Source organism: Moschus berezovskii, chromosome 16 (genome assembly GCF_049115385.1).
Source record: "Moschus berezovskii isolate FMDL1 chromosome 16, NW_MosBer_1.0, whole genome shotgun sequence".
In the NCBI taxonomy this organism is placed as follows: Eukaryota; Metazoa; Chordata; class Mammalia; order Artiodactyla; family Moschidae; genus Moschus; species Moschus berezovskii.
Genome location: NC_142475.1, coordinates 22,794,822 through 22,819,802, shown reverse-complemented (window position 1 = coordinate 22,819,802; position 24,981 = coordinate 22,794,822). Strand labels below are relative to the sequence as shown.

At 38.2% G+C, this 24,981-nt stretch overlaps 1 protein-coding gene across 1 annotated transcript in view; it reads right to left on the bottom strand.

The window, feature by feature from the left end:
• Nucleotides 1–24,981, bottom strand: part of ZFPM2 (zinc finger protein, FOG family member 2) — a 524,508-nt gene that overhangs the window by 32,123 nt on the left and 467,404 nt on the right. The gene's annotated exons all lie outside the window — the stretch shown is intronic.

Genomic DNA, 24,981 nt, shown 5'->3' with positions numbered 1-24,981 from the left:
GTGACAGGATGTGGTAAAATACACTCATGCAGGAGGAGAAGGGGACGACAGAGGATGAGATGGTTGGATGGCATCACTGACTCGATGGACATGAATTTGAGCAAGCTCAGGGAGTTGGTGATGGACAGGGAGGCCTGGTGTGCTTCAGTCCACGCAGTCGCAAAGAGTCGGACATATCTGAGCGACTGAACTGAACTCATGTTTTATATCACATTTTATCGGTCACCTTTAGGTATGAGTCTCAATCACGTAAAAGAAAACAAGGAGGAGTCAGTGGAGGGGACCCTTTTCTTGGAGGCTATCCTCAGTACTGCACACACATTGGGCACTGACCTCAGGGTGTGGTTTAGTGAAGGGAAGAGTGACAGAATATCATACTCAAGAGTGCAGTTCATTAAGAAGTTCATCAGAAAAATGGACTTGAATGATGTCCAAGCTGTTACATCTATCTATGTATTTCATTTTATCAATGTCTGGACTTCACAGGTGATGCAGTGGTAAAGAATCCACTTGCCAATGCAGGAGACATAAGAGATATGGGTGTGATCCCTCAGTCGGGAAGATCCCTTGGAATAGGAAATGTCAACCCACCCCAGTATTCTTGTCTATAGAGAATCCCATGGACAGAGGAGTCTGGTGGGCTACAGTCCCTAGGGTTGCAAGAGTCAGACACGGCTGAGCGACTGAGTACACACACACCAATGCCCAGGTGAAAAACGCATTTCACTCTTAATCACTTGCATCACCCAGAGGCCAGGAGTAAGCAAAGGAGGGAGTCCAAGAATGATCTGAAAATGGGCTCTGAGATGAAGGGTATGGAGATGGGTCTTTGCTTTATGACTTTCTGAGCTGTGTGGTATTTGCTTAAATTCACCACAGCACCCATGTCTCTGAGTCACACCTTCTTTATCCTCTGAGTGGGTTTATTTATTTTTTAATAAATAAATATTTATTTTGATTGCTTTACTACTACATTTGGTCTTGAATTTAAACATGGGCTTTGTGATTTAATGGTTTAGAATAGCCAAGATATCAATTCAGATATTATGTTGGAAAATGGAAAAGTTAACTAAGGTTAACTTGAGGTAATAAAGTATCCTCTATGGTCTAGCTATGAATTGAAGAACCTAACTGAAACTACAGCGTATTGTTTAACATTTCTTAAACATTAAGTGTGTGATCTCAGTTTTACTTATAAGAACAGAAAGATCCTTGGAAATGAGCTATTTTAATAGGAGTTGGACATAAATTTTTGAGCAGAAAGTCACATGGTTCTGGTTGGTGTCCAGCTACCTTCGTTGAGATCAAATTCAACATCTTCTTTTTCCTCCTGTTTGTTTTTGGAAGCATTTGTAAGTTTGAAGACCTTCTGTATGGGTAGTATAGCAGTCTGAATGGCTCATCTCCCTGGCTGTCCTACACAGAATTGTGTTGCAAAGTCAACAGCATGAGAAAACTGCTATAGGGCACTTGAGAGGGACTCCCTGATCTTGGTACCTAGAAGATGATCGAAGTAAATCTGTTAGAATTCTGCAAATCCCTGATGTAATTCTTTGCAATATTTTCATGAACCACTCTTTCAGCTCTAAATTTACTAGATCAAGGGTAGTTAAAAGTCCAATCTTCTATCTAGTCTACCTACAGCCTGATAAAAATTGAAATATAAACAGAAAATGAAGGTGGAATTTTGGGAGGAAAAAACGAGAAGCAACCTTTTTTTTTCCCCCAATAAATTTTTCTTAACATAAGCAAGGAAGGCGCAGCAGATTAAGTTATCTTTCTTTATATCTCTATTAAGATGAAAGTAAAAGAAGGAGATAAATTGTTGAAGTTATAACTTTTTTTTCTGTACACAAAGGGTCCAACAGAATGATCTAGTTGAAGTATTCAGTAGAGCCAAAATTTTAGGGAGTGGAAGATTGCTAAAGAAGGAACTGAAAACGTCAAGACAGGATATAATTAAGACTTTAAAAGGATTTCAACAGAGGTAGGGTCAGGCTAAGGGCAAATTGTGGTAATGTTTTATAAGCAGTGATAAGAGGGAAAGACAGGGAAAGGAAATACAGCATAAAAATAAGAGCTCAAGATGAAGACTCATTTTTGGATTTCAGTCTTTGAGAACCAACAAAGGCCTGACATACGGAAAATGATAGCAGCGTCAGAAACATGGAACCCCCATCCTCTGACCTCCCGAAGGAAGAGGAGAGGAGAGGGAACACAAAAAGAGAACAAAAAGAATTCTTACTCTAGAGAAGAACATTTATCTGAATCTCTGAAGTATCCCAAAGTGGGAAGTTCCATTTGGGCCAGGAAGTGGTCATTGAAAGCAAAAAGAGACCTGGAGGGGGAGTGGTGGGTGATTAGAGAATGAATCAAAGGAAAAGGGTGGCTGAAACAAATTCATGATAGACCCTGATTTTTATCTTGAGTTGCCGGCATGGGTAGCTAAACCTAGCTCAGCAGGAAGGCAAAGGGCCTACTTTTTAAATTTTTAACTAATATGTGCTTCATAAATGACCATGTTTCCTTTGTGGCTGAATTTGTTTTTCAGAGACTGTAAAGGAAAACAATATAAAAATCCACCAAAAATATGAAAAGCCCAATAGATGACAAATGATCTTTAGAGAAAGAAACCTGGGTTTTTCCCTATCATCTTTCCAATACCACTCTTTGGGAACCCCATGGACTGTAGCCCATCAGGTTCCTCTGTCCATGGAATTCTCCAGGCGAGAATACTGAAGTGGTTGCCATTTCCTCTGCCAGGGTATCTTCCCCACCCAGTGATTCAACCCATGTCTCCTGGATTGGCAGGTGGATTCTTTACCATAGTGCCACCTGGGAAGCCCCAGGCTCAGACAGTAAAGAATCTGCCTGCAATGTGGGAGATACAGGTTTGATCATTGGGTAGGGAAGATCCTCTGGAGAAGAGAATAGCAACCCACTCCAGTATTCTTGACTGGAGAATTCCATACACAAGGGCTATAGTCCAAGTGGTTGCAAAGAGTTGGACACAACTGAGAGACTAACCTGACCTTCCTCTTGAGAAATCTGTATGCAGGTCAGGAAGCAACAGTTAGAACTGGACATGGAAAAGGAGTACGTCAGAGCTGTATATTGTCATCCTGGTTATTCACCTTATATGCAGAGTACATCATGAGAAACGCTGGGCTGGAGGAAGCACAGCTGGAATCAAGATTGCAGGGAGAAAATCAATAACCTCAGATATGCAGATGACACAAACCTTATGGCAGAAAGTGAAGAAGAACTAAAGAGCCTCTTGATGAAAGTGAAAGGAGAGTGAAAAAGTTGGCTTAAAACTCAACATTCAGAAAACTAAGATCATGGCATCCGGTCCCATCAGTTCAGTTCAGTTCAGTCGCTCACTCATGTCTGACTCTTTGCGACCCCATGAATCACAGCACACCAGGCCTCCCTGTCCATCACCAGCTCCCGGAGTTCACTCAAACTCATGTCTATCGAGTCAGTGATGCCATCCAGCCATCTCGCCGGTCCCATCACTTCATGGCAAATAGATGGGGAAACCATGGAAACAGTGACAGACTTTATTTTGGGGGGGCTCCAAAATCACTGCAGACAGTGACTACAGCCATGAAGTTAAAAGATGCTTACTCCTTGGAAGAAAAGTTATGACCAACCTAGACAGCATATTACAAAGCAGAGACATTACTTTGCCAACAAAAGTCTGTCTAGTCAAAGCTATGGTTTTTCCAGTAGTCATGTATGGATGTGAGATTTGGACTATAAAGAATTCTGAGCACTGAAGAATTGATGCTTTTGAACTGTGGTGTTGGAAAAGACTCTTGAGAGTTCCTTAGACTGCGAGGAGATCCAAACAGTCCATCCTAAAGGAGATCAGTCCTGAACATTCATTCGAAGGACTGATGCTGAAGGTGAAACTCCAATACTTAGGCCACCTGATGCGAAGAACTGACTCATTTGAAAAGACCCTGATGCTGAGAAAGATTGAAGGCGGGAGGAGAAGGGGATGACAGAGGATGAGACGGTTGGATGGAATCACCAACTCAATGGATATGAGTTTGAGTGAACTCTGGGAGTTGGTGACGGACAGGGAGGCCTGGCCTGCTGTGATTCATGGGGTTGCAAAGAGTCAGACACAACTGAGCGACTGAATTGAACTGAACGACTAACACTTTCACTTTCCAAAACAAAATATTAAATAAGACATCTCGAGTATATATCGTGGAGAAGGCAATGGCACCCCACTCCAGTACTCTTGCCTGGGAAATCCCATGGATGGAGGAGCCTGGTAGCCTACAGTCCACGGGGTCGCTAAGAGTTGGATACGACTGAGCGACTTCACTTTCACTTTTCACTTTCATGCATTGGAGGAGGAAATGGCAACCCACTCCAGTGTTCTTGCCTAGAGAATCCCAGGGACGGGGGAGCCTGGTGGGCTGCGGTCTATAGGGTCGCACAGAGTCAGACAGGACTGATGCGACTTTGCAGCAGCAGCAGCATATATTGGTCTTACTCCACTGAATGTCACCCATAAGATTGTAAATATTTATGTCCGGTAGGAAACATGAGGGCTTCTAGACTTCCTATTAGAGATGAAGAGAACAGAGCTCCGAGTTAGAGGGCATGTTAGAGGTCATATAGTCGTGAGAGTAACTTGTCTTCCACTACAGAACTGCTGCAGGATTCACATGTAGCTTATGACTTTATGCTTTGTTGCTGTTCAGTCACTTAGTTAGCAACTGTTAAACCCTTACTATGTACTATGATATCTCACTTTTTTTTTTCTTCAAATAACTTACTGAGGTTAGTGGAGTCATTATATTTACTGAGATAAAGGTTTAAAGAGTTGAATATTTCACATTTATGGAAATTCTAAATTATGGGACTAGACCCTGAGCTGGCTCACTCTAGAGCTCTCTGTCATGCAGTCCCTCAACTAGTTAAACACAATCAAGTCATCAGTTTGACAAACATAGAACAACTCTCCTAATTGTCAGCTTTAAGGAAGGACTCTTATCCCTTTGGGAGGTCCTCTTGACGATGAGGGTGTAATTCAAATGCCCGTGGTGTGGATATAACATCACTCTTTCAAATTCTACATCTTATAAGTGACTAATGATATTGTAAGTGAGGGAAAGAGGTAGTGAATTACAGATGATTCTGTGGTTCTAGCCATATTTATATATTTCCAGGTTTAAAACAGTGGAGAATATGAGTCCCAATTATCCATGAATAAGGAATAAGAGATTAATAGGAATTTGCAGCATCTTACTGTTCTAGTAGTTTTTAAAAATAAGCTAATTGTATGAAATCTGGGGAAATAATTTATATAAAATATCTTATTAAAATATGTTCTCTCACTTTAGTAAATAAACTTCCTATGTAATTGCAAAACTATCTAAGAAAAACTTTTTATCACCTTCTTTTGAGACGCATCTCTTCAGAAATCACTAAAAATCCATTCTGCTTTGAATAGGTATTTGCATGTTGTTATGTTGTTAGATCTAAGAGATGATTTTATTTTACTTTTTTGGATAATACACATAAGATTTAACTATGCAGTTTCTGAAAATAATAATGGAAGATGAATGTACAAATCCTTATGCAAACGACTGTCACCTTTAGGCAGGAGAAAACAGGGATGTATGTGTGTGTTCTCTCATTAAGGTATGTTTTTCCTCAATAAATGACAAGCAATTGCTGGTGATGCTTTCTCTAGGTTAAATAAAAATGGTCATTCTTTCCTTAAAATAACATCCTATCAGAAATGTTAAAGTAATCAGTAACAGCCCTGCCCTCTCCCCAGGCCTCTGTACATTTTTGCAGGAAAAAACCATTTATACAAATATAAACAAAAATGTGTGTATACATACAAATATATATAGAGAGACTAAGAGGAGAGAACTTCTGCTTACCAATTTGATTTTATATAACATCCTATATAATGACTCTAAAATTGCTAAATAAAAAGTGTAGCCAGAAATGCATGCAAAATATTTTCACTGTTGTAAACTACAAAAAATATTGCTTTCATAAAAGTAGAGAGAAAGGGATTTTGGAAAACTTTTGGAAAGAAATTGGAAACTTTGAATCATTTGAGAAATTAAATCTTTCAATAAAATAGCAACAGAAGCTTAACTGTTGGAAGTTCAAGGTATTAAAAAGCACTTGAACAGCTAGCCTCTCTTAGTCTCTCATCTGTCAGCCAAAAAATTTTTTTTTATATTTCCTGATTGTCTATTTTTCCCTGGTGAAAGTTATTACATTCCTTTACCCATTTTTTAATCAAAATCATTTCCAACTTATTTCAGTCTGTCACAATAATATTTTCATACGAGGAGTGTTGTAACCTAATTCCTTCATTTGAATAATACATTCGTTTTTAATTACTGCAACTTGATCTCAGATTATTCAAATAACTGTTTCATTTTTTATGCTTACCCTGACCCCAGTGTATTTATAGGCTTTTATCCTTACCTGATACTAGTGTAATGTAATTATAGATTATATTTTAATCATCCACTATATTCTAGTGAATTTGTTTAAATCGCTCCAATCCTGAGCCTTTTATTTCTATGCCTTTTAAAATTCTACAATGGCATTCTCTTTGCATAAAAGCAATATTTTTGTGGTTTACAACAATGAATGAATATTTTGCATGCATTGCTGGTTACGATTCTCATTTAATAATTTTAAAGTCACTATACAGGATGGTATGTAAAATCAAATCATTCTTTGTAAACAGAAGGAGAAGTACATTGTATATCGCTTGAAATCTTTACACCTGTTTGTTTTCCAGATTGCCCCCCTCCAGTCCCCACAGCTTTAAAACCACAGATATGCATTATGTTCGCGATCATTGCATCTGCGTCTGGTTATTCAAATCCCTGTAAATAGCTGCTTTGCTGTAACAACAGAGGCCAAATTTCATTTGTGGTGAAATAGGTTTCCCTGATATGAATTACTTTTATTAGTATTTTTATTATTGGTCATTTCATAATTGCTTGATTATTTTCTAAACTATCACCCACCAAGAAAATCCATTATTTCTAAGCTCTTTTAGACCAGTATCTGAGCTGTTGCCACAATGGCTGATTTCAGCTGCACATTTAACAATGAACCAGGAATTTGGTCTGAGAAGATGGCTGACAATATTGCCAATCTATAAAAGCCTGGTGTTCATCTCCTGATCAGATTTATAGGCCCTAGAAATAGATTTTCTTGAGTAAGTCTGATTATCTTCTCAAAATCCTGAAATCATTAGATTTCTTGTTGTCCTCACTCTTCATAGTCAATCAATCATTAAATCCTGCTGATTCTGCATCCAAGGTATGTTTAAAATGTTTTTCCTCTTTTCCTCCTCCAGTGATGCTCACCCAGTTCAAACCCCATCAAATCTCTCTCACAATGGTTAATCCCCCTACCTCCTGTCTTGTACTTTTCCAATCTGTCCTCCACACTTTTACAAGAATGCATGGCTAATATACAAACTTGATCCTGTTCCCACCCTCAATTAAAATCTTTGAATGGCTCTCCATTGAATATAGGAGGGAACTCAGGCTATTTTATCATGACATCCTAGCAGTACAGCATCATCCTGGCTATCACTTTTGATTGTGAGAAATCAAGAGGATCTCAGTAGATAACATTTAATTGTATGTACAAGCAGAATTCGGGGAGGGAACACAGATGACCGAGAGGTCATAAAGCCTTGAGTTCTGACATTAATGGTTAACAAAAAACAGTTCATAAATCAGTGCTGGTTATGGCTACAGATCAAATCTTCTCAGTTTCTATGTACGGATTAGGCTTTCTCTTTCCTCCACCATGTTCTACACTTCATCTTCAATCCCTTCTTTTACTCAAACTTGGTAAAACTGTGGCGATAAATGCCTTAAAGATAAATACAATACACAGAAGAGAATATAATTTTAAACTATCAACTTCTTTCACATTTAGTTCAACTACTGAGATTTTGGCGAAGTCTTAATTCATTGTTAAATAAATTGCACGAGACCCCTTGAAAATTAATTTCCAGAAATGCCAGTTTCAAATTATTAAAGTGTAAATAAGAGGACCAAAATTTGTGCCAAAAACATCAGAAACAAGAGGCCACTTTGCATGCTTTTTGCTCCTATTGTAAATTCTGCCTGCTGAATAAAGGCCACACAAACTTATTTAACTGGTGAGTTGTTAGAAATAACTCAGAGAACCTTGAAAATACATCACACCACTACAAAATAGCTCATAATGCAAAATGTGATAATGGCATGAAGTAGGCATTTGGGAACAAACTGCCTGCTAACTCTCAAAAATGAATTATACTGCTTTTTCCAACCTCTGTGGAGAAAAGCTTGCTCCCCTTCGGGATTTCTTCTACCATTTGGTGCAACATTGACTTGGCTATAATAAGACAGGCTTCATTAAAGAAGTAAAATGCAATTGTCTCCATGAGATCAAAGGACAATCTATTAAGTAAAGCAACTTGAATTCTAGGATGAAATAATATGAAAAGTTAGAATTTTACGGTGAATCAAAATGTGAATCGTACTGGCATACTGTGGCTAAATGCAGAACTGAAGATTAGCTTTATTAGGGGAAGCTGACAGTGGCTGGAATGATCTGAAAAAGAATATGAAAAGCTATATGAATTCTAAACAACTTATTTTATGTACTAAACAGCATTGGTGCTATTTTGTAAGTTTGAAAGCACTGCAGGTTAACTGTAAAAGTCCTAAGAAAAATATAGACCCCTCAAGGAACAGGTATTATAATTTTTATAGCAAAGTCTATGTTCAATTATTCAGGGACCTAGAAAGGATGGTCCATGTTAAAATAAAACAAAACAAAGCCTGTAACCATTACATCAACTGTGTTCAGAAGGAACATAAGTGACATGTTGTATACCGACCACTTAGTTGCTCCTTAAATCGGTAAAAATTTTGCTCTTAAATGAAACACAGAACTTAGCACTAACTGCTCAAAATCAAAGGCCTTTATGAATTCTGAAAGCTAGAGTCCATGTTTGCCTGAAGGAAACGAAGAGAGGTGGATACAGGTAAATCAAACTTCTCTGCACACTAGGGGTTCTGAAGTTGACTTCTTTATACATGCTTATTGAATATTTGGCATGTTTTCTTCCAAATGGAAATGACAGATTTTAAAACACCTTACAGTGTATTTCAGTGCATTATAACACTTAAGTCATTTACAAAATTGTATAAAATTACCCTGAAATTGCATCAAGTATAGCAATGTACCATGAAACTAAAAGGATAAAAGTCATAAAAAACATATTTCATTTTGCAAGGGAAATATAATAGAGTCAAAAGAATGAAACAGTGAGCCCCCTCACATTCTTGAGCACCGTTAACTTATTACAATATTCTTTGAATCCATGGAAGACCACAAGATTCTTTTTTTTCAAACAGAAAACACTGAGTTAAAAAAAGACATTGGTTCAATGAATTATTGAAAAAAGTAATAATTAAAGGATTATAGAAGAGTAATATCTATTAATCTTATAATTAGAAAATTATCTGTGAAAATCCTGAGTAGATTTAGCAAAACATTGTTTTTTAAAATTAACTCGTTATAATTTGATTTTGATTATTTTCTAATGAATATATATTTATATACTCTAGCTATATTTATATTTCTAATGAAAAAATATATAGTATTTCCTAATTCTTTTAAATATTTTCACAAAATCCATATTTTCTTCAAGATAATTTTCAACATGGTCTACCTTTATCACCAACCAACACACCAATTTTAAAGTTTGGCTCCTATAGCAGAAAGCAATGAATTGTACTTCTATCTGTTCCAAGCATCTCACACTTATAGGTCTAGACAATCAAAGGGAGTCATGGATATTCACCAATTAATCTTAAATGGACTCAAAAGAAGACACCAGGATGAAAATTTGGTCAATAAAATACCCTACTCAAGTAGTTGTATCCTCTCATTTTCAGACTCTGAAGGTAATTAGTTACCTCTTCTTCAATTCCTGGTCAGTACAGTTTCTGCATTAAATAGAAGTTTCTCTTAATGCTAACTGGCTGCTGGAAGGTTGGCTGTAATCGTTCAGTTCAGTTCAGTTCAGTCGCTCAGTCGTGTCCGACTCTCCGCGACCCCATGAATCACAGCACGCCAGGCCTCCCTGTCCATCACCAACTCCCGGAGTACACTCAAACTCATGTCCACAGAGTCGGTGATGCCATCCAGCCATCTCATTCTCCGTCGTCCCCTTCTCCTCCCGCCCCCAACCTTTCCCAGCATCAGAGTCTTTTCCAGTGAGTCAACTCGTCGCATGAGGTGGCCAAAGCTGTAATCGTAGGACCATGATATTTGAGACCCTGGAGAAGGAAATGGCAACCCACTCCAGTATTCTTGCCTGGAAAATCTCATGGACGGAGGAACCTTGTTGGCTACTGTCCACGGGGTCACAAAGAGTCGGATATGACTGAGCAACTTCACTTTCTTTCTTTCTTTTCTTTTAGATAAGAAGAACAACACAACCCCCAAACCCATAATAAATCACCAAGTTTGCTTGTTGGTTTGGTTCCGTTTGCTAGGTCATCAGAGGTGATCATCATGATATTAGTGCAAAGAACTGACATTTTTAAAATCAGAAAAATCTGGGTGAGGAAACCAGCTCTGAATATTTAGCATCTATGTGACCTTGGGCAATTTAACTAATCCTCTGAAACACAATTTCCCTATCTGGAAAATGGGGATTATCCTGCTTATTCTCAGACAATTGCTGTAATTGTTATATAAGGCCACTTTATATGAAGGACACAGTACTGGGATGAACAGGGAATAGGTGCTTTAAAAATGTTTGCTCTCTTATTATAATTATTTTACCTGGGATGGCAAAGACTTTACCCTGGAAGCTTCAACTCAGGCAGATTGCAAAACATCACCTGCTTGAGATATTGTCCTAGAAGGCACTGGCCCTAGAAAGCACGTTTCGTTTGCTGTTGGCTCTGCTTCCTTTTGGGGAGTGATTTATATCACTGATTTCAGACTGTTATTCCCAAAGAAGATTGGCCCTTTTTAGCTTTCAGACCTCTATTGTCTGCTACATTTTTGGTATAAATTTGCACTTGCTGATATTCTGTATGCTAAGAATCCAGAAAATAGGTATTGGCTGCAAACACAAAAAACTCTTGGGATTTACACATATTTATAATGTCACAAAATCCTAAATTGTTGGGATTTTATTTTGCTTTGCCTTTTAGATCACAGATTGAGTTTGTTAAGCTGGATAGAGTAAGTGAAGCTATGAAAAAGGAGAAATAAAGTCATTGTGACTGCTGTGGTATTTTAACTTTTTGCTCTAGTATCTATTTTCCTCAAATATGTATATTTCATATAATTCACATTTACTTAGAGAAATTTGACTAGGGATTTTTTAAAATTTTGGTTCAATAAATAAATGAACATGACACATATTATTCATAAATATTTTCTAAATTTTATCAGTGTAGCTAGATTGGAAACACTGACCTCAGGTTAAATATTCTATCACATGTTATCAGCCCTATGCTATTGAGTCTGAATTTGTTTACATTTAAAATTTGGTTAAGCGTTTAATTTTTAACATTCTAAAACAATTGTGAGGTTGTGTGTGTGTGTGCATATGGGTGTGTAACATAGACTGGGGCATTAATTTTAAAATTAAAAACTATAAATGTGCAAAAATATTGATATGAACAAAACTCCTGGACAGAAACTCTACTTCTAATAGTCAGACTTGATGCACATCCTGGTCCCTTGGCAAACCCAGCTCAGAGCCATCTGTTATGTTGGCACTGTGCCCACTCACAAGGAGTTATGCCAGTTTAACATGATATAGGTGACACCAAAATGAAGGTTTGAGAGGATAGATAGTGGAGTGAGCTATGACCCCTCCCGATCAGGACCCTTGGTGGCTGTCTTTATTGGAGAGGTGGATTTGTGTTAACTCTGTGCACCCCATGTTACCAGAATCTTCATTTTAAAAAATTCAGTATGCTAGCATACTAAACACAGTATTAAAATTTTTACCAAAGCATGGAAAGTTAAATATTTCAGCTTAAGACCTTGCACAATCTTGGACTTAATATTACCAGAACACATATTCTTAGTAGGTCAAGAACATGTATGGCAGTAAAATTGATTTTCAAAGGGACTTTCAAAGGGCTATGTATTAATATATATAGTACATATAGTTTTATAAAAGGAAGCATCACTAAAAGGGCTTCCTAGGTGGCGCTAGTGGTAAAGAACCCACCTGCCAATGCAGGAGACATGAGTTGTGGATTTGATCCGGGGGACGGGAAGATCCCTTGGAGGAGGGCATGGCAATCCACTCTAGTATTCTTGCCTGGAGAATCCCCATGGACAGAAGAGCCTAGCAGGCTACAGTCCAGAGGGTCACAAAGAGGCAGACACAACTGAAGTGTCTTAGCACATGCATACTACTTAAAAGAGTCCACTACTTACATTTTTGTTCAAAGGTTTTCTCAAATGCTTTTCCTATGCTATATCTGACAATTTCATTACATTTATTTTCTTCAGTCCTTAAACTAACATTGAATTTCCACTCTATTGTTGGAAACCAAAAAAAAAAAAAATTCATGTTTTTGATATCACTGTTATTCTATTAAACTCCCTGTAACATTTTACAAAATGTTCATACTGTTAAAATTTGTAGTTTCCTGACTTACATTGCCTTACACTTTTCTGAGTTAAATATGTTATTTAGAGAGGAAGTCATACTCCTAGGCTTGTAAGGGAATTCAGAGAAATAGATATTTTTATACAACCAATGGGTCAAGTTATCTTGAATCCAAATAGCTATTAGCAGTGCAGAAGTGAAAATGTCCACCCCACATTCTTGAAGCATCATGGAATTTTCCTTGGTTTCTCTACAGCTTATAAAAAGAGCAGTAATTTAGAAATATGGAAAAAAAAAAACCACACAACCTTCCAGAGCACAGCCTACTTGCCTTTTATTCCTGAATTTGTAATTTATAGGCCAGATTCACTTGGTCACATTTGGTAGCACAAAACATAAGCTGGCAAGTAAGAGGTAATTCTCATCATTAATTTATTCAGCCACTTACTTAACCTCCATTCATGGAGCACATATCATGGTCAAGGCAATGTGGAGCCCAGAGGGTAAAAGATTACAAAGATTACTCTGTTTCCTCGGAGTGCTCAGTCTGTCTTTATAAAAGAGGGTGGCAGCTTTCTCCTCTCCAGTTCCACCATGAGGGATTCTTCAGCCTTAGATCACACTAGATCTATATACTGAGGTGCCAGGGAGTACTTGCGAAAGAAATGTTCAACTCTCAAAGACACATCATTTTTGAAAAAAACCTCTGACACAGGGGCAGGTGACACAGAGACAATATGAAACAGTTTCAGTTCAGTTCAGTTCAGTCGCTCAGTCGTGTCCGACTCTCCGCGACCCCATGAATTACAGCATGCCAGGCCTCCCTGTCCATCACCAACTCCCGGAGTACACTCAAACTCATGTCCACAGAGTCGGTGATGCCATCCAGCCATCTCATTCTCCGTCGTCCCCTTCTCCTCCTGCCCCCAACCTTTCCGAGCATCAGAGTCTTTTCCAGTGAGTCAACTCGTCGCATGAGGTGGCCAAAGTATTGCAGTTTCAGCTTTAGCATCAGTCCCTCCAATGAACATCCAGGATTGATCTCCTTTAGAATGGACTGGTTGGATCTCCTTGCAGTATAAGGGACTCTCAAGAGTCTTCTCCAACACCACAGTTCAAAAGCATCAATTCTTCGGCGATCAGCTTTCTTCACAGTCCAACTCTCACATCCATACATGACCACGGGAAAAACCATTGCCTTGACTAGACGGACCTTGGTTGGCAAAGTAATGTCTCTGCTTTAGTACAATTTAAAAGGCTGTCAAGGTGACAAACTCTTGTGTGTTCTGTTACAATCTGGTCATTTTTAAACTATGTTCCTTTGGATAATAGTTTATTCTCTCTGAGACTCAGTTCATTTTTCTGTAAAATGGGGTCATAGCTCCTACTTCATAGGATTGTTCTGAGGACTGTAATTGTATACACATATAAAATGTAACCCAGAGAAGAAGCTCAAGCCTGTGCGATTCAGGCAAGAATGGTATGTCCCATTTCTCACTTTTGTTTTTAGTTGGAGTCTATTGCCTACTTTGGAAATTTGATCTGAAATGTGCTACGACCTTGCAAAAGTGGATTTGTGGCTTTCTCAACTACATCTGCTTATAATCTTTACCCCTAAAGAAGTCCCAATTGCTTGTTTTAAAAAATTAAATGTCAATCTATGTACCAAGGTGGCTCAGTGGTAAAGAATATCTCTGTTAAATAGGAGATGTGGATTCAATCCCTGGGTCAGGAAGATCCTCTAGAGATGGAAATGGCAATCCACTTCAGTATTCTTTCCTGGGAAATCCCATGGACAGAGGAGCCTGGCAGGCTTTAGTCCATGGGGTAGCAAAAGGTTGGACAGGACTTAGTGACTAAACAACAACTATGTACCATGAAGTAAAAATCATATACACTTGCTTTGATATATACACTGTCCTTTACCTCCCTCAGTCACTGTTTCACCCTGCAGAGTTGCAGAAAATAAGCTCTTTCTGTTTTGTTCACGATCACCTTCTTAAAGCCTATCAGAATGTCTAGCACATGTAGGCAAACAATACATATATATGAAATCATGTACATGGAATCTAGAAAGACGGTACTGATGAACATATTTTCAGGGCAGCAATGGATATGCTGACGTAGAGAACAGACTTAAGAACATGGGCAGAGGGGAAGGAAGGAGAGGGTGAGACGAATGGAGAGAGTAACATGGAAGCATGTACAATACTGTCTTTAAAACAAATAGCCAGTGGAAATTTTCTGTATGACCCAGGGAACTCACACTGGGGCTCTGTAACAACCTAGAGGGGTGGGCAAAGTTGGGAGGTGAGAGGGAGGTTCCAGAGGGAGGGGACATATGTATTCCTATGGCTAATTCATGTTGCTATATGGCAGACACCAAAGAACATGGTAAAACAATTATCCTTCAATTAAAAATAAATAAATTAAAAAATAATACATATATGTGAAATGAAGGGATGTCGTTATCCCTGCCATTGGTCAGGAACACTGAAGAGGCATCCTCCCCTTGCTTCTACCAGTAAGCAAGGTAAGAAAGCAGACAGGGTCATGATGACTGAAAAGAATTCATGACTGATTTCCTTCATGCATAAAAGCACCCATCATTTTACTCTGAAACCATGGGTGGTGCTGAACGCTATTTATACTGTGTTTTCTCCTATACATGCATACTGTGATAAAGTGTAATTTATATGGAAATTAGAAATTAAATTTATATGTAGTACATCATGTGTACTCCGATTATACTTCAAGATAGTACTACATAAAGTTGAATTCCTTGCCTCTAAGAACTCATTATTGAGTTGGGTAGTGAACATAGCAAACTCTTCTTAATCCATGGCTTCACTTTCCAAGGTTTCAGTTATCTGTGGTCAACCATGGTCCAAAAATACTAAATAGAAAATTCCAGACATAATTCATAAATTTATACTGTGCGCCTTTCTGATGCACCGTCCTGTTCCTTCCTGTCCTGGATGTGAACCATCCCTCTGTGCAGCATATCCTCACTGTATACACTGCCTGCCTGCTTAGTAGCTGTCTTGGTTATTAGACTGAGCTGTGGTATCACAGTGCTTGGGTCCAGGTCATCCTCATTATACTTAATAATGGCCTAAAGTGCAGGAGTCGTGATGCCGGCAATTTGGATATTCTCTCACTAGGCCTAATTTATAAATTAAACTTTATCATAGTATGTATGTATAGGAGAAAACATAGCATAAATAGTGTTCAGCAATACCCATAGTTTCAGGCATCCACTGTGGGTCTTAGAAAGTATCCCTCTCAGATAAGTGGAGGTGGGGGAACTATTGTACACACACACAGACACACACACACACACACACACAGGCAATCATTAAGATAATTCATATGTCAAGGTGAATCATACAAACATCACTTGTTACAGGAGTTTGGGAGAATAGAAAATTATCATACCTACAGTAGTTGGGAAGCCTTAGGGAAAGAGGTGGAATTTGAGTTCTCATGAAGAATGTCTAAGACTGATATTGTGAAGAGGAGTCTTTTGCCCTAGCGAAGGAACCCAGGTTGGGAAGTGTTCTGTTTACTTTTGGTCATCATGGAAAATTCAGGAGAACTGGATTCTTACAGAGCTATCCTGAATATGAGAAATCCACCTATTTGTTCAGTCTCATTTTCTTCACCTTTAAATCAAAAGGCTGGTACTTTGGTTCTTTTCAACTAATTCAAAGGCCAAAACTGACAAATGGAGTAGAGTAATGATCCCATGCCAATGAATACTGCTACTATGAGACCACTCCAGATGAGTTTTCAGAGCCTGAAAATCAAGAAAACAGTTTTCTAAGAGTCTAAGCTTATTCATTGTTATGTGTGAAATGGAGCTACAAAAAGGTAAGACTCCAAATACCTAGGACTGGAAAAGGTCAGTCTTCATTCCAATCCCAAAGAAAGGCAATGCCAAAGAATGCTCAAACTACCGCACAATTGCACTCATCTCACACGCTAGTAAAGTCATGCTCAAAATTCTCCAAGCCAGGCTTCAGCAATATGTGAACCGTGAACTCCCAGATGTTCAAGCAGGTTTTAGAAAAGGCAGAGGCACCAGAGATCAAATTGCCAACATCCGCTGGATCATGGAGAAAGCAAGAGAGTTTCAGAAAAAACATCTATTTCTTCTACTTCATTGACTATGCCAAAGCCTTTGACTGTGTGGATCACAATCAACTGTGGAAAATACTGAAAGAGATGGGAATCCCAGACCACCTGACCTGCCTCTTGAGAAACCTGTATGCAGGTCAGGAAGCAACAGTCAGAACTGTACATGGAACAACAGACTGGTTCCAAATAGGAAAAGGAGTACGTCAAGGCTGTATATTGTCACCTTGCTTATTTAAATTATATGCAGAGTACATCATGAGGAACGCTGGGCTGGAAGAAGCACAAGCTGGAATCAAGATTGCCGGGAGAAATATCAATAACCTCAGACATGCAGATGACACCACCCTTATGGCAGAAAGTGAAGAGGAACTCCAAAGCCTCTTGATGAAAGTGAAAGAGGAGAGTGAAAAGGTTGGCTTGAAGCTCAACATTCAGAAAACAAAGATCATGGCATCTGGTCCCATCACTTCATGGGAAATAGATGGAAAAACAGTGGAAACAGTGTCAGACTTTATTTTTTTGGGCTACAAAATCACTGTGGATGCTGACTGCAGCCATGAAATTAAAAGACGCTTACTCCTTGGAAGGAAAGTTATGACCAGCCTAGATAGCATATTAAAAAGCAGAGACATTACTTTGCCAACCAAGGTCCGTCTAGTCAAGGCTATGGTTTTTCCCGTGGTCATGTATGGATGTGAGAGTTGGACTGTGAAGAAAGCTGATCGCCGAAGAATTGATGCTTTTGAACTATGTTGCTGGAGAAGACTCCTGAGAGTCCCTTGGACTGCAAGGAGATCCAACCAGTCCATTCTGAAGGAGATCAATCCTGGGTGTTCATTGGAAGGACTGATGCTAAAGCTGAAACTCCAATACTTTGGCCACCTCATGCGACGAGTTGACTCACTGGAAAAGACTCTGATGCTGGGAAGGATTGGGGGCGGTAGGAGAAGGGGACGATAGAGAATGAGATGGCTGGATGGCATCACTGACTCTGTGGACATGAGTTTGAGTGAACTCCGGGAGTTGGTGATGGACAGAGAGGCCTGACGTGCTGTGATTCATGGGGTTGCAGAGAGTCAGACACGACTGAGCAACTGAACTGAACTGAACTGAACTGAAGCTTATTCATTGTTATGTGTGAAATGGAGCCACAAAAAGGTAAGAATCCAAATACCTTATAACCTTGCTAATCTCCAACTAGCTCTTATCAAATGGCACATTAAAAATATCTTTGGAAGGGACTGTCATGATCCAAATAAAGAGTTGCCTGTTATTATGAACCAGGAAGGTCTTCACAATCAAGGGTGAATTTTCTATGATGACTCTGGGCCCAGATGTAGATGTTTTCCAAAATGAATGATCCATTCATATCATAATAGAGCAACTACCTGATGCATAATTTCTGTCCAAGTCTTTACAGTTAAGAGTGCTTTCCATTAAGAGCTTTCATAAATTGGTAGAATAACTAAGCAATGCACGTTGAAACTAATCAACTTTATGTAACATCTAGTTAAAGTTTTTGATCAGTGTTAACTAAAATTGGACAATGAGGCTCCTAAAAAACAGAATAATCTTTTTTTTTGGTTAAAATTGAATGAACAACTGAAACCGCAAACCAAAAAGCATAACGTCTGTTGAAATACCTAGAATATAACTGCTATATCACTTTTAGTAATGATAAATGTTCATTTTAGAACCATGGGTTCATCTGTATTTAAGATTAGGTTGAATTTTGATACAACTAGGGATAACAAGTATAATGTAGCCTCACTGTATACAAAAATAACTACCACTGTTTGTGGAGTAAATAAATAGCGCATGTGTGTGTGTGAGAGATATTTTCAGCTGCCAAGCATTATCTTGTATAGGCAAGACAATGTTCAGAAATGCAGTGGGTGTCATGATTTTGTTCCCTTTCACTAATGCCAGAGAAATGTTTATAAATGTTCCCATCTGAGGCAATGAAAGACATTGGTGATTATTGCTACTGAAGTATATGTCTTGGATCTCCTTTGGTATTCACAAAGCAGACACTTAGGAAAGTCTGTTAGAAACACAGATGATTTCCTATTAATATTATTAATATGAATTTGTCAGTGTGACAGGTAGTCATGGGCCTTGCCGTCCATTACTGTACTTGTGTAGGTATTAGGAAATTCCTAAACTCTCCAACCCCTGGAGAAGGAAATGGCAACCCACTTCAGTATCCTTGCCTGGAGAATCCCATGGTAAGAGGAGCCTGGCGGGCTGCAGTCTATGTGGTCACAAAGAGCTGGACAGTACTGAAGCGACTTAGCATGCGTGCATACTCTCCAACATGCCTTACATAAGATAGTCCCTGACTCAGGGCATTCTAGCTTTAGAGTTGCCTTGGTTACAGAAGTCCTGGGAAAGAGGGTGCTAAGATTCTATTGCTCAGAGAATACTTGAATAATGGGGGAAGTGGGTAGGGAGAGGGGTTCCAGAACTGATAAGCAATTCTTTGAAGTTATTTTTTGCCCACATGATATTGCTTCGGAACCCCAGAAGCTCAGTAGACAGAGGAAAAACAAAAGAGGTAAAAGTAGAATTAAAAGAGCCCACCATGTAGCTTTGCTTAAGGAAGCTCTGCTTATCAACCATATACATTCCCACACTGGAGCAGGTTACTACAGAGTAGAGTGTGTGTGTGTGTGTGTGTGTGTGTGTGTGTGCATGAACACACGTGATTAAGAATACGGGGTATTTGGTTAAGTCACAAAAGAATATCAATAGATGCACCAACCACCATGCGAACGTTGTCATTTCAGGGTATTTATCAGTGTATTTTGAATTACAGAGTCATAAAACACATTCCAAATATATTAACTATGGCTCTTGGCCTGGATGTGGAGGACTATTTTTAATATGTGCTTAGATTTTCATTTTTAATTACACAGGTGACTGCTTAAATGTTCCCATTAATATAGAAAATTAAAATGTTTATTTAATAAGTTGAAATTGATCACTGTTTTTATATTTTCACAAATAGACTGAAAGAGGCTTTCATCATATATCTTTTAAAGCAGAGATATGCATTTATGGTTACTACAAAGTTACCGTCTTCACCTTATGGGTCTAATATGCAATCAGAGTAAGTCACGGGGCCGCTATAAATTTGGAGATAAAATGCCTTTAGACGTCACTCTAACAAGACTTGCGTGCTATTAGTATTCTCTCAGGGATCAATTTTAAAAGTTGTAACATAATAAAAAATGGTTGGACTGTATTTCCCCACAGCTTTCATTTTATTATGTTGCATGAAATATGCCTTTATTGGCTATAGCATTACTGGAAGTAAAATATCCTGGGCACTGAAAAATTCTGCCACTTTGTATTAGCTGTAAATTATCGACTGGTATAAACCCTAATTTCATTTGTCACATTCTGTTGCATTGCTGCTCTTCCTTGTTCCCATTCTGTCATTCTGGCAGGCCCGCGCTGCCCCAGGTATCACGGCATCGCCATCTGCACCCGACATCTGTCTCTCTATTGATCACACGGGTTTAGCACTTGATCAAACAGAGCACAACAGAATACATCTCTTTTTGCAATACTGCCAATGCCAACTGCTGCATGAAATCTACTACAAAAGCCTCCTTTACCTAGTTGAAAAACTGCATTTGTGTAGCTCTTCTTTGCTATATAAACCTCAGCATTTTCCCCCCTCTTCCATGGAGCCTTAGTTATATGAAAGTAAATCTAGTTTTCATGTATTTGAGAATTAATCAGGTTCAGTGTGGCCAAAGCCTCTGATGACAATGAGTTACCAGGAGACATAAGGAAGATGATGAATGTTTTTTAGGCCTACCTATGTGAAAAGCATGGCTCCTACTCTCTTAGGCTGTTTGGGGGCGTTTGTCAGGATGTATGAAATCTTGGACTGGCCAACAGGCTTTTTCACTTTTTATCTAGCAGCTTTGGTAGTATGTAATAGGACCTTTAAAGCCATCTAAGCCCTGAGACAAATGTTTCACTTCGGTGTACAGGGCTCAAGCATTTCTGAGCCCTCTAGTTTTCACCAAATATAGGCAACCCCCTGTGAAGTCTATGCAGCAATTGCAGATTTTTAGTTAGCTACAGGGAAAAGCAGCATATTCCCAAAGGGCTACAGGATTTTTACCCATGTGATTCTCGCTCATCTTAAGGTAGGAACACATGAACAGCCATGAAAACCAATGCCAAGATGTTGCAATAAACAGCCAGCACAATGGAAAGATAAGGCTATGGGGAGATATTCAAAGAGAGTAAAAGCCAGAATAGTAGCGTTTTTAGTTCCCAGAAACACAATAGTAGGATTAAGGTATGTAGTTATTTTTGTTTTCATATTTTCATACTTTCCACAGTGAGACAAATTGTTTCCAAGGAGAATATCTTATACTCACCATGTAAACAAATAAATAAAAATGCCCCTAAAATTTTAAGACAGATAGCCATATCATATTTAAAACATATTCAATATTTTACCAGCCAGAGATTGTGTATTTTATTTACAGCCTTACAGATGACTTTGGGGAAAGGGGGTGTAGAAAAAGCCTTCAATACTAAAAATGATCAAATTTTTAAAAATTATTTTTTTAATTGACTCATGACAGTTATAAAGTTATCAGTATTAGTTACATCATAAGAACAAGTGGATTCTAGCAATGTATTATTCATAAGACATTTTGTAGCCAAATAACATTAGAGTATATAGTTGTACCAACAAATTAATATTTTAGAGCTAATTGAAATTGTTCTTCCTATAAAGATTAAGTCTCTTCTACCCAACACACTTCAGTCATTAAAATAACACTTTCAGTGCCTTGTCTAAATGATGCCTGACATTAATGCAAAGCTATATTAAAGTACTCAAATGACCAGTTCTTTTGTAATGTACTCTATACGATCAGACATTGGGTCAGAGTTGTGCAGTGTGTATGAAGTAGTATCAAGTGGAAGCTAATTAAACTATATTCTCCATAGAACTTTACAGAAAAAAGAGACCAATAATCATCAGAAGGTATTCTGAAAATGGCATTTCTAAAAGGCTTGCAGTATGCTTTAATCTCCTTGCATAAGGGTAATTTTTGACATAAAGGTTTTATTGTAGGCTCAAAACTTCAGTTGGAAAAAATTTTTTTACTATGTCAATAAAGTCATTTTGAAGACTCTCAGATGCTTTTCTTACACGCTTTTTATTTCCTAGAAAAATCAAGTTTCATTTTCAAGACAATAATGGTTTCAGTATTTTGTCACATTTTCATTTTGCTAAATATCTTCCTGAAAATGGAGTTAGCCTTCCCTGTTTCTGCTGTTACAATTACTATACCTGAACACACACACAAACACACACACACACACATACCCCACACACAAAATTTCCCCTGACCATCTCAAAATGCAGGAAAGCAGACACACTGAAGGTCTGTAGCTATGGCAGACTTGTTCGCCCACTACAAAAATCCTCTTAACAATAGCTACTTAAATTTTCTACAGCCAGGGCCAGTTTTGCAACAGTCATGTTTGGGCTTACAAATCATGTCCTGGTTTTGTTCTCTGTTATCCCTCAGACACATCTGTGTTAAAAAGGGGGGTGAAAATCACATGCTTTACCTCCATCGATAGAAAAAAAATTAAGTCACTACCTCTTTTCTCTTACAATTCAGATTTCTTACATTCTTTTTGAAAAATTAGATTCCATTGAGAACAGCAGGTCACAGAACAAGAAATTCAGGTACAATATTCATCTCTAGAGATCAGGGGTCCTAGACAAAGACTTTGCTCCTGATGTCTTTTATTCAGAGAATTTTCATTGATGTCACTTCATCTCAAACTTTTCCTCCCTGCATGATATGACAGAGCTTCCGAGCCTGAATGTACTACTTCCTGCTGTCTAGAATAAAGCACACGCTTATGAAGGAATAATTCGATGTCTGATGCTACATATTTTCAAGAGTGTAGACAGAAGAAATTCTTTATAAAGCCAGTTAAATATAGATTTATAGTTGAATATTTGCTTTTAAATTAAATAATTCAACTTATGTCTTAATTTAAGCCCTCTCATCAACAGAAATAAAGCAACCACATCTCTCATTGTTCATAAATGTAATTTGCCCTGATTCTCATTCTTGTTCTTAGATTCAAAGGAAATTTTGTTGACTCTAACCTAACAATCCCCCACTCACCCCAGTGGAAAACAAAGGTGAATTTCATTTGTACTTTATTCCTACAGTACTGATGGGGGATTCAAAATGAACATGATGACTGTATTTATGATAGTTAATTAGTAATAGGAGAAAATATCAAGCAGTGAATATTGCCTATAATATTTAGCAAGCACGAATTAAAAACCTAAGCATAAGTATTGTTAAGATATGTAATAGCATACTAGAAATGCTAACACTGTTACAAGACCCATTACGAGTATAAACATTTACGGAAACATCAGTACAAAATCCTATGTTCACTTAAAGAATGTCACATTTAACTATCAGCAATTATTTGGTATAAATAATTGAAGTATTATTTTTATTTCCACTTTTAATGAAATTTTTGTCCCCACTTTGTGGTAGAAAAGATGCATTGTTACATTACTATATCATGTAGCAATGAACATACGGTTAACAAAAAAAATACGAATTAATTTTTTTACCGAAGTGTCTTCAAAATTTGAGGCAGATTAATCAGATTGTCCAACATCATACTTTGGTTAAATGTAAACTTACTGATTATTTAATGTATTTAGCTTTAATCATTGACACTTTAGAAATCCAAGTCTTTTCCTTTCACAAAAATTTGGTCTTCTCCGGTAGCAGTTCTTTCAAATATAATTCAGAATTCCGGTAGTAATCCCAATTGCAAAAGGAATTAAGAGAGATTTAATAATAAAAATGAAGACCATTTCCAAGGACAGTTTCTATTATAACATTTCTAGTTGAGAGATGAGACTTGTGTGAACTGTCTGAGGGTTCAGAGGAGCTGTCCATGGGTGGGCTCTGTGTATAAAGTTTCTGGTGTGGTTTCTATGGCTCCCCAACCTCCAAGTGTTAAAAGTCAGGCGTCAGCGCCACAAAACCCATCATTAGAATTTAAACCACTGATCTCTAGAACCTAGGATTTAAATTCCCAGAATATCATTATGTAACACAAAGTGACTTGTCATGGTGGAAATTGTAGCTAATTCCAGGCATCCCACAGCCCTTCGTTTGGTTTGCTAATGAGGAGAGCTGAGAGAGGAACACGCCCCCTTTGGGTGACCCTGGCTTCTCAGGTTGGTCCTGCTCAGGTGTGTCAGAGATAGATCCAACACACTCAGAAGCCAGATGCCTACAGAAAGCCCGATGTGCTTTTTTTACGCACTCAGAAAAGGATTCTGAGCTCTGCCTCCCCGCCTCGCCTCAACCTCCCAATTATATCCTGAGAAAATTCTACATCAGTGGTTTGAAAAACCTCTACAAACTGTTAGGGGTCCTAATGAAATTTCTAAAACTACAATTTATATTTTAGATCTCCCTGTGTATTTAGGGGGAGAAAAATATTTTCTACTTTCAAATGTCTATAAAGAGAGGCAGAAAAATATTTGGACAATTATATAGAGAGTTTATGACTGCAACCATATGAGTTGAGAGGCAGGGCTGGAAGCACATATGACGTTGCGTGTTCTTGAAATCACTCCTAAAGTTCTTTTACAAACAAGGTAGTTAATTATTAAAACGAACAAGTGTTGTTTGCTTATTCCATATAGTTATGTTAAATCATCAGCTGAGCACTATGTAAAATGTTCTGCATTGACAAGGAAGGAGAAAATATGTACAGGGGCTGCAAAATATGCGTGTAGTCACCACAAACAACTGTTTCCTGTTTATGACAAAGGAGTAAATAATCCATTGATCTGGCAGCGGGGCACCTGCTTTGCAACCAACTCCGTATCAGTAGTCCCTGAACCCTCATTATTTTTCCTCAATTAAAGTTCATAGTCTCGGGAAGTCTGTGCTGAGCAGATGTACAACTGTTCTTGACGACGGAACACAGAAGAATCACAAATTTAGAAAACTACTGCCATTTCATAAACCCCCGAATCACACCATTTGTTGTGGGTAAGAAACATTACAAACAATATGTCTCTTTTATAGGCTGCTAAGCCGGCACGTTACAGAAAAGAATATTAAAGTTCA